This window comes from Lissotriton helveticus (genome assembly GCF_964261635.1).
Source record: "Lissotriton helveticus chromosome 1_1 unlocalized genomic scaffold, aLisHel1.1 SUPER_1_unloc_4, whole genome shotgun sequence".
In the NCBI taxonomy this organism is placed as follows: Eukaryota; Metazoa; Chordata; class Amphibia; order Caudata; family Salamandridae; genus Lissotriton; species Lissotriton helveticus.
The window spans coordinates 5,718,537-5,727,578 of record NW_027611681.1 but is presented as its reverse complement, the minus strand read 5'-3'; the positions used below and the strand labels follow the sequence as shown (position 1 = coordinate 5,727,578).

At 46.4% G+C, this 9,042-nt stretch overlaps 1 pseudogene; it reads left to right on the top strand.

The window, feature by feature from the left end:
• Window positions 1–922: 922 nt before the first annotated feature.
• LOC144806018 (uncharacterized) lies at window positions 923–2,930 on the top strand (annotated as a pseudogene).
• The last annotated feature ends 6,112 nt before the right edge of the window (window positions 2,931–9,042 follow it).

Sequence of the window (9,042 nt, the reverse complement as noted above, 5' to 3'; positions counted from 1 at the left end):
TATCTGCTGTGAATGAGTGATATGTAAAACTGTTAAATATAAAAATGGATTAAATGAGCACAGTTGCGCTATATGTAATGTAAATAAATCATCGTCTTCAGAACTACAAACCTTAACCTTACACCAAACAAAGAAAGGGTAAAAGGAACTGATGTTCTGCGACTGGTGATCCACATTAGTACTGTGCACGTTCTAACGCCCTCAGTTACTGCCATTACACCAGTGCAAAAAGGTACTTATCAGTTTAATTAATAAATATCAGACTAACACCTTATCACTGCATTGCTAAGAACCTATACAAATAGATTTGAGAAAATCTTCAGTCACAAAATAAGTTGCTGCCGGATAGGCTATAACCTAAAGACTATTATCTGCTAGAAATATTTCGACAGGTGTTACAGGGCTGCTTTCAGACATATTTTGCTTAATTGAAGTGTTAAGAAGATTACACACAATGTCTTTTAGCGATAAATGCTGAACATTATCTAAACAAGCCTGACTCTAAAATCGGGTTCACTCTTACTGTGGCATATAAGCAAGAGAAAACTAAACGTAGAGATATTAACTCTAGGAATACACCTTATAAAAACACGGACTGTGAGAACAAATTCAGTGTTCAAAACCGCCTCAATCAAAGCAAAATAACCTAAGTTGGGGAAAAAAGTTACATGTGCCAAAAAAGATACAGCCATAAATCTTATCTCACAGAATTTGACACAATGCACACTGGGGGAAACCACTCTAAGTGCAAAGTATGCCAAAAAAGTTTCAGGCGTAAATCTTATCTCACTGTGCATATGAGAATCCACACTGGGGAAAAACCTTATCAGTGCTCTGAATGCCAGAAAAGGTTTAGTGTCAAAGCGAGTCTATATCTACATGCATTAACCCACTCTGTGGAAAAACCTTACCAGTGCGCTGAATGCCCAAAAAGTTTCGGCCGTAAATCTAAACTCACTGAACATATGAGAATCCACTCTGAAGAAAAACCTTATCAGTGCCCTGAATGCCAGAAATGTCTCAGTGACCAAAACAGTCTCCCTCGGCATATAAGAACCCACACTGGGGATAAACCTTATCAGTGCACGGATTGCCAGAAATGTTTCATTGAGAAAAAAAGTCTCACTCAGCATAGAAGAATCCACACTGGGGAAAAACCTTTTCAGTGCTCTGAATGCCAGGAAAGGTTTTGTAACAAACAAAGTCTTTCTCAACATTCAATAACCCATTCTGTGGAACAACCTTATCAGTGCTCTGAATGCCAGAAATGTTTCAGTTTAAAACGTAGTCTCACACGGCATACAAAGATCCACGCTGGGGTAAAACGTTATCAGTGCTCTGAATGCCACAAATGTTTCAGTGACAAAAACTGTCTCACTCGGCATACAAGAACGCACACTGGGGAAAAACCTTATCAGTGCTCTGAATGCCAGGAAAGGTTTTGTAACAAACAAAGTCTTTCTGAACATTCAATAACCCATTCTGTGGACCATCCTTATCAGTGTTCTGAATGCCAGAAATGTTTCAGTATAAAAAGTAGTCTCGCACAGCACATAAGAATCCACACTGGGGAAAACCGTTATCAGTGCTCTCAATGCCAAAAATGTTTCAGTTTCAAACGTAGTCTCACACGGCATACAAAGATCCACGCTGGGGTAAAACGTTATCAGTGCTCTGAATGCCACAAATGTTTCAGTGACAAAAACGGTCTCACTCGGCATACAAGAACCCACACTGGGGAAAAACCTTTTCAGTGCTCTGAATGCCAGATCTGTTTCATTGACAAAAACAGTCTCACTCTTCATATAAGAACCCACACTGGGGAGAAACCTTTTCAGTGCTCTGAATGCCCAAAACATTTCAAATTTAAATCACTTCTAACTGCACATGTGAGATTCCACACTGGGGAAAAACCTTTTCAGTGCTCTGAATGCCCAAAACATTTCAAATTTAAATCACTTCTAACTGCACATGTGAGATTCCACACTGGTGAAAAACCTTTTCAGTGCTCTGAATGCCAGGAAAGGTTTTGTAACAAACAAAGTCTTTCTCAACATGCAATGACCCATTCTGTGGAACAACCTTATCAATGCTCTGAATGCCAGAAATGTTTCAGTCTAAAAAGTAGTCTCACACGGCATACAAAGATCCACACTGGGGAAAAACCTTATCAGTGCTCTGAATGCCAGAAATGTTTCATTGACAAAAGAAGTCTTTCTCAACATACAATAACCCACACTGGGGAAAAACCTTATCCATGCTCTGAATGTCAGAAATGTTTCAGAGACAAACTCAGTCTCACTCAGCATATAAGAACCCACACTGGGGAAAAACCTTATCAGTGCTCTGAATGTCAGAAATGTTTCACATACAAACTCAGTCTCACTCAGCATATAAGAACCCACACTGGGGAAAAACCTTATCAGTGTTCTGAATGCAACAAATGTTTCATTGAAAAAAGTCATCTCACTCAGCATATAAGAACCCACACTGGGGAAAAACCTTATCAGTGCTCTGAATGCCAAAAATGTTTCTGCCATAAAAACAGTCTCGATAATCACATAAGAACCCACACTGAGGAAAAACCTTATCGGTGCTCTGAATGCCACAAATGTTTCAGTGAAAAAATCCGTCTCACTCACCATATAAGAACCCACACTGGGGAAAAACCTTATAGGTGCTCTGAATGCCAGATATGTTTCAGTGTAAAAGGCAGACTCACTCAGCATATAAGAACCCACACTGGGGAAAAACCTTAACAGTGCTCCGAATACCAAATATTTTTCAGCCTTAAATGTAATCTCACTAAACATATGAGAATCCACACTGGGGAAGGAAATTATCAGTGCTCTAAATGTCAGAAAAGATTCAGAGGAAGAGATAATTTCAAGCGCCATAAGAAAACACACCAAAATATTTTAGTACTCTGAATGCCAGAAAAGCATCAATTTAAAACACAATCTCACTCTACATGAGCAGACGCACACAGGGAAAAAACATTACCAATGCTGTGAATACCAGAAATTCCTATTTGATAAGCACAGCCTCACTAACCATAAGCGATTCTCCATACTGATGAAAAACCTTATGAGTGTTCTGAATGCCAGAAAAGCTGCAGAGAAAAATGCTATCTCACCATGAGAAACTCCACAATGGAGATCATCCTTATGCCAAAAAAGCTTGTATCTGAAAGACAGAATCTGAAAGAAACTCGTTAGTGTTAGATTCCTTACCTTAGAATTACCCCCAGGCATCAGACTGGATCCGGAAAGTTTTTCGTCAGCAGTACCCCTGCACGTCAGTAGGCCTCGTCTGCGGCTCCGTGTCCGTCGTCGGCTAGCGCAGATGCGGGAAGAGCACGTATGTCATTTTTTTACTAACTTTTTGGACATTTTTGTCTATCTTTGTCGAGTCGACTACTGGTGCCAGTAGGCAGCCCTTCTGTCCCTAAAATTAATAATTATACAGTCTCCCTCGATAGACTTTTTCCTTGGCCCAATCCAATCCACGTGCCTTGCAAAAAAATGTCAGTAGATACCATAGGGGGAAGAGGCCTGTTGTAATTAAGGCAATGGATACATTTGTTCTTAAGCTCCATATACTCCTCCCTTCTACCCTGGCTCAATGGTGGGAGCCCCGCAAGAACCACCACATACGGTGTGGATTCCGGGGGAAGATCTATACGCGGTAACCCATTTGTTGATGGAACATAGAAATATTATTGTTCGCTTGGCGTTGTTGAATTATAGCCCTGCTCCCATCTTCTATCTCTGCCCTTCCACTCAACACAATGTGGTTAGTCACTGCAATATCATTAGATGAGATGAAGTAGGATTAGAACAGGGGCACTGATATCAGCTGCATTACTTGTAGGCAGAGGGGTAGAGGGAATTTCAGATTCATTAGTTTGCTTAGATAATCTCTTTTGTTTTTCTGTTATCCTTTATCCCGGTTCCCACCCCGTGCCTGAGCCGAAGCAAACGATAATTAGAGACTTGCAAGCCTGTTTTCTATCAAGTTAAGTCTGTCATAAATGGGGAGACATGTCTTTTTAAAAATGTGTTCAAGTTTGGTCCAAAAGTCCAATCCCAACTCAGCGGGAAACACAACACCAGGACTCAATATCGATGTGGGCTCTTCCGTGATGGGCTGTCATGTAGCAGGACTATGCGGAGTTGGTGGTATTGCACTTCCCCCTACTTTATCAGATTTCTGAATTTTAGCTTTTCTTTTGACACTTAATGTTGGAGGTCCAGAATGCACAGTGTGAAGATTAGGGGCATTTCTAGTATTTAGCATGGCGGCTTCACACACTGGGTTGCAAGGCAAGCCTCCAGCAATTTGCAATTGTTGGTTGCCCTCTCGCACGTCATTGCCTTCTGGCCTTGTAAGATCAATATTTTGTAAGGGGTTTGGCGAGATGCCTGGGCCAAACTTCCCATTGATGCCCGTTAGTTGAAAGCAGGGTCAAGTGACAATCTTCTTTCTGTCAGCTCTATTTCGTGGGCCAGAACGGAAGATGCTCTCGCGAGAAACTGGTCCAGGGTACCCACTATTGACCCACCATCAGTTGATTTCCTGCCTCTCCCAGCCTTAGGAGTGGTCATTTCGGATGTGGTTTGAAACAACTACATCTTTGAGTGTGTAAATGATAGCTAGTAATTAGATAATCTACAACAAATGGCAGGGTATAAATCATGCACCGACCTTGTAGTGGAGATATTAGGGGGGAACCCCGTCCCGTCCTCGGTCGTTCTTGTACGGGCTCAAACGGCCCCGCCCTTGGCCCGGGCTTTGCCCGGCGCGCGCCCGCACGAGTACCGCGAAGCGGGGGCCTCGAGCCATAAAATAGCGCGGTGGGCGGGATTGCGCTTCAGCCCAGGTGAGTGCAGTTGAGGGGATTCGGGTGTCTGTAGTTCCACAAGCTTCCTTGTAGCAGAGAACATCCAGCAGCAACAAAGTCCGGCTGCGAGCGGCTCCCGCGAAGCAGGGGCCGCAAGCCGTAAAGTAGTGCGGTAGGTGGGATTGCGCTTCAGCCCAGGCGAGTGCAGTTAAGGGGATTCTGGTGTCTGTAGTTCCCCAAGCTTCCTTGTAGCTTAGAACACCCAGCAGCAACAAAGTCCGGCAGCGAGCGGCTCCTGCGAAGCGGGGGACGCGAGCCGTAAAGTAGCGCGATGGCCGGGATTGTGCTTCAGCCCAGGTGAGTGCAGCAAAGTGGATTCTGGTGTCTGTAGTTCACCAAGCTTCCTTGTAGCAGAGAACACCCAGCAGAAACAAAGTCCGGCTGCGAGCGGCTCCCACGAAGCGGGGGCCGCGAGCCGTAAAGTAGCGCGGTGGGCGGGATTGCGCTTCAGCGCAGGTGAGTGCAGTTGAGGGGATTCGGGTGTCTGTAGTTCCCCAAGCTTCCTTGTAGCAGAGAACAAGCAGCAGCAACAAAGTCCGGCAGCGAGCAAGCATTTGTTGTACACACTCAGTCAGCAAAAGGTTTCACACACTCAAGGACTGAACTCCAGGCCAATTGCTTTATATCCACTGTTATAGTTGTTTTATTTTTAGAACCAACAGTTATAAAAATATACTTTTCTTGTTATGAGTACTCTCGTGTAATTACTTTGCAAAGGAGCAATTAAGGTTGTGCACACAATGGATACAGTATTGGAAGTAAGCAAAACAAACCTAAAACACACTATAGCATTGACTTCAATGTTTTTTCCACATATAAGTACAGTTGATTACTTTATAGATTACTTTGGTAGTTCCAGGACTAGATCCTAGATTCAGTCCTGGGGTCTAAGCTGAAACCAGATTAGCAAAAACGTTTAAGTTACTGTAGTGAATTTTCATGAATATAGAGATGTTTTAAAAGTTAACACTTAAAAACTTTTCAATGGAAATCTGACTATGTTATTCAATGGGAGAAAATTCAGGTTGCAGGTAAATTACGATTGCATTACTTTTATAATCCAGCACTGGTCTCCTAGGGCCAGCACTGGGGTCTTGACTTAAAACAGGTAGGTAATTGCTTTTCAGTATTTCGTGTGATTTTTAAAGAATATTTCAAGTTTTCAAAAGTAGAAGTAGAAATTTCATAGAAAAGCAGACAATGGGTTCCTATGGAGAAAATACTGATTAATAGTAAACCCAGAAAGGATTACTTTTACGGTTCAGTACTGGGCTGAAAGGTACAGTACTGACTTCTCCCCTGGTCACAGTTGAGTACTTTGGAATTCGGACTTTGGCTGATTTTATGTGAATATTTTCAGTTTTCAAAACTTCACACTTGGTCAATGTTATCCAATGGCAGGTAAGTGAGCTACCGGTTCCCAGGTGAGTACGTGGTTGGTGAAGTTAAGGTTCTGGGCATAAACTCAGGGGTCCCCCAGGGTCAGGTAAGTACTGTTAGTTCAATCCCAGCAGTACAGGGGCGGCCGGGTGCAGAGGTAGGTAGGCCCAATGATATCCAATAAGGGAATGGGGGCCTTCGGTTAGTGGCTGCTGGCTAGCAGGCCACGCGGCTGTGGGAGCTGGGCTCCTGGTCACTTGCTCAGGGCAAGGGGGAAGTAGGCTAGGACAAAGGTGGCACAGCATGCGGCACTCGGGCAGCTGGGTACAGGGTGCTTTTAAGCCGTCGGCGCTCAATGTTATTCAATGGGAAAGGTCAAAAAGCAAAAAAGGCTGCAGGCTCGGGGACGGAGACTCTCCAGGGGCGACCAGCACTTCGAGAGGTAAGTTGGGGTCTTGGAGCCCAGGTAGGTACCCCAAAGGGGGGCACAGGGTGCCGGGTGCAGGGGTGTCTTTGGGTGTCGGAAAAGCTTACCCTCGGGGTGGCCCCTCATTCTGAGTCTGCAGGCGTCGTCTGGTTCGTCGAGGAGGGTCTTTGGGCACTGGACTTCGGGTCCCAGTCGCGGGGGGGATGTTCTCGTGGTCTTGGTTCGGTTGGGCACGGCCTGGGCTCGGCGGGTGCAGAGTGGGCTGGTCCGGAACTTCCTGGTTGGCACCAGGTTGGTTGATGCAGCAGAGCCTCTGCTGAAGGGAGTCCCAATCTTCAAGAGGGTCAAGGCAGGCAGGTCCTCTGGAAGTCCCAAGGTTGCTGTCCACAAGAGTCTCCAGGGTTAGGCAGGATCAGGTTCCAGGATCAACAAGCCGGTAGGACTGGGGCCAAGTCAGTTGTTGTTGTCCTGTTGTTAGCAGCTGCACGGCGGGTCTTCTTCTTCTTGATCTTCTTTCTTCTTTGGTTATCGGAATCTGAGGGAGGAATGTTCAGGGTGCCCCTAAATACTAAATTTAGGGGCGTTACAGGTAGGACAAGGACAGGGACCAATGCGTCCCTGTCCTGGGGTGAGTACACCCCGTAGCCTGCTCCTCTCCTGGGGGAGGGGGGCTGGAGCCTAGCTGGGATTGGGCAGGGCCCCCATCTACAAGATGGCCGGAGCCCGGGGTTGGCCTTCACCTCACCTCCTCCACCTGAGGGGTGGTGTTGGCAAGGCTGCCCCCCCCCTACCTGACATAGTTTTTCCCGCCAGTCTTGTTATGTTATGTTATGTTAATCTTTATTTGTAGAGCGGACGTACACCAGGTTGGTTTCTTGACGCTGATCTAGAGGTGATAAACTGGGGTGTTAATAGTATGCCTGCTTGAATAACCACATTTCTGATAGATACATCTGCCAGTGGATTCCTCAACTTGTGAATATCCCCTTGCGTCAGCAACATCCGGAAATACTTTTTGGAGCTTCGCGCTGACGTGGACGACGTCACCGAGGCACGCCATCGCGCGAGACTCCGCTGACGTCACCGACACCATAATAGGCCCACACCGGCGTGATGACATCAGTTCCCTTTTTTCCGTGTCGTCGACGATAACGGTTTCTGGAAATCTCTGTAGGTGTAGTAACTTTGTTACTGTTTTCTCTGTTTCCTTGCTTCTTTGTCTCGCTGAAAGATGTCGACTAAGAAGACCAGGTTCAAGCCATGTGGGGAGTGAGCAAAAAGATGTCGATCACGGACCCGCACGATGACTGTATCTGGTGTCTCAGTTCGGACCACGATGTCGAAAGCTGTTCTTCGTGCACGAAGATGAACCCGAAGGCACTCCGAGAGAGAGAAGCTAAACTTCTGGTGGCGAAGTTGAAAGGTAGAAATGAAAAGAAGACTTTGAGATCGCACTCGAGAAAGTCGAGGTCGAAGTCAAGGGCGCTGTCGAAGTCCAGGTCGAGATCCCATACGGCGTTGCCTTCGAGGTCTTCTTCCGATCATGCTTCGAAGTCAAGAAAGAAGTATAAGCAGCGGAGGCATGGATCTCGCCATCATTCCGGTAAGGAGTCGGACTCGAGGCCGAAGTCGCCTAAGAGGAGACATGGAGAGGATGTAGTGTCTCTGTTGCCCGAGGTCTTGGATCCAGAAGGTGAGGCTCCGATTTCGAATCCATGTCAGGCGCCGTCTCCGGTTCGAGAGGATGAGGAGGTTCCATTGGCAGAGGGCTCGATGACTCCGACCCAGCCACCTGTGGAAGAAGAGGCGAATCCGGTACCTCCCGAGGTTCAGCCAGCGGGTTCTTACCCACCCTTCCCAGCTCCTGGACAAGACCCTACTGCATTTTTAAACGCTATGTATGGAGTCTATTCGAGAGCTTGGTACCCCTCTGGTGCGCCTTCGGGTCCCATGGGTCCTATGGCACATAATTTAGGAGTTCCCCTTTCCTATGCTCCAGCTCCTTTCATGCCATTTATGCCGCCGTCTAATCCGCCTTGGCTTTTTTCGGCGCCGCCGAGGTAGTCGACGCTGATGCAGTCGTCGCCGGCTCCGATTCGACCTCGGGAGCAGCGCATTGTTCCTCCGGATTTGATCTCAACACTGATACCGGCTCCGTCAGAGTCGTTCCCGGATCCGACGGCGCGGCGTGTGAAGGAGAGATCCAGAAGGGATGCTCCGCGCCTTGTTGAGGAGCAAATATATAGGGAAGCTGAGGCTGATATGGAAGAAGGTGAGCTTCAGGAGGACTATTTTGATGATTTAAGAAAAGCAAGTGGGCTAGAGCTTTCTC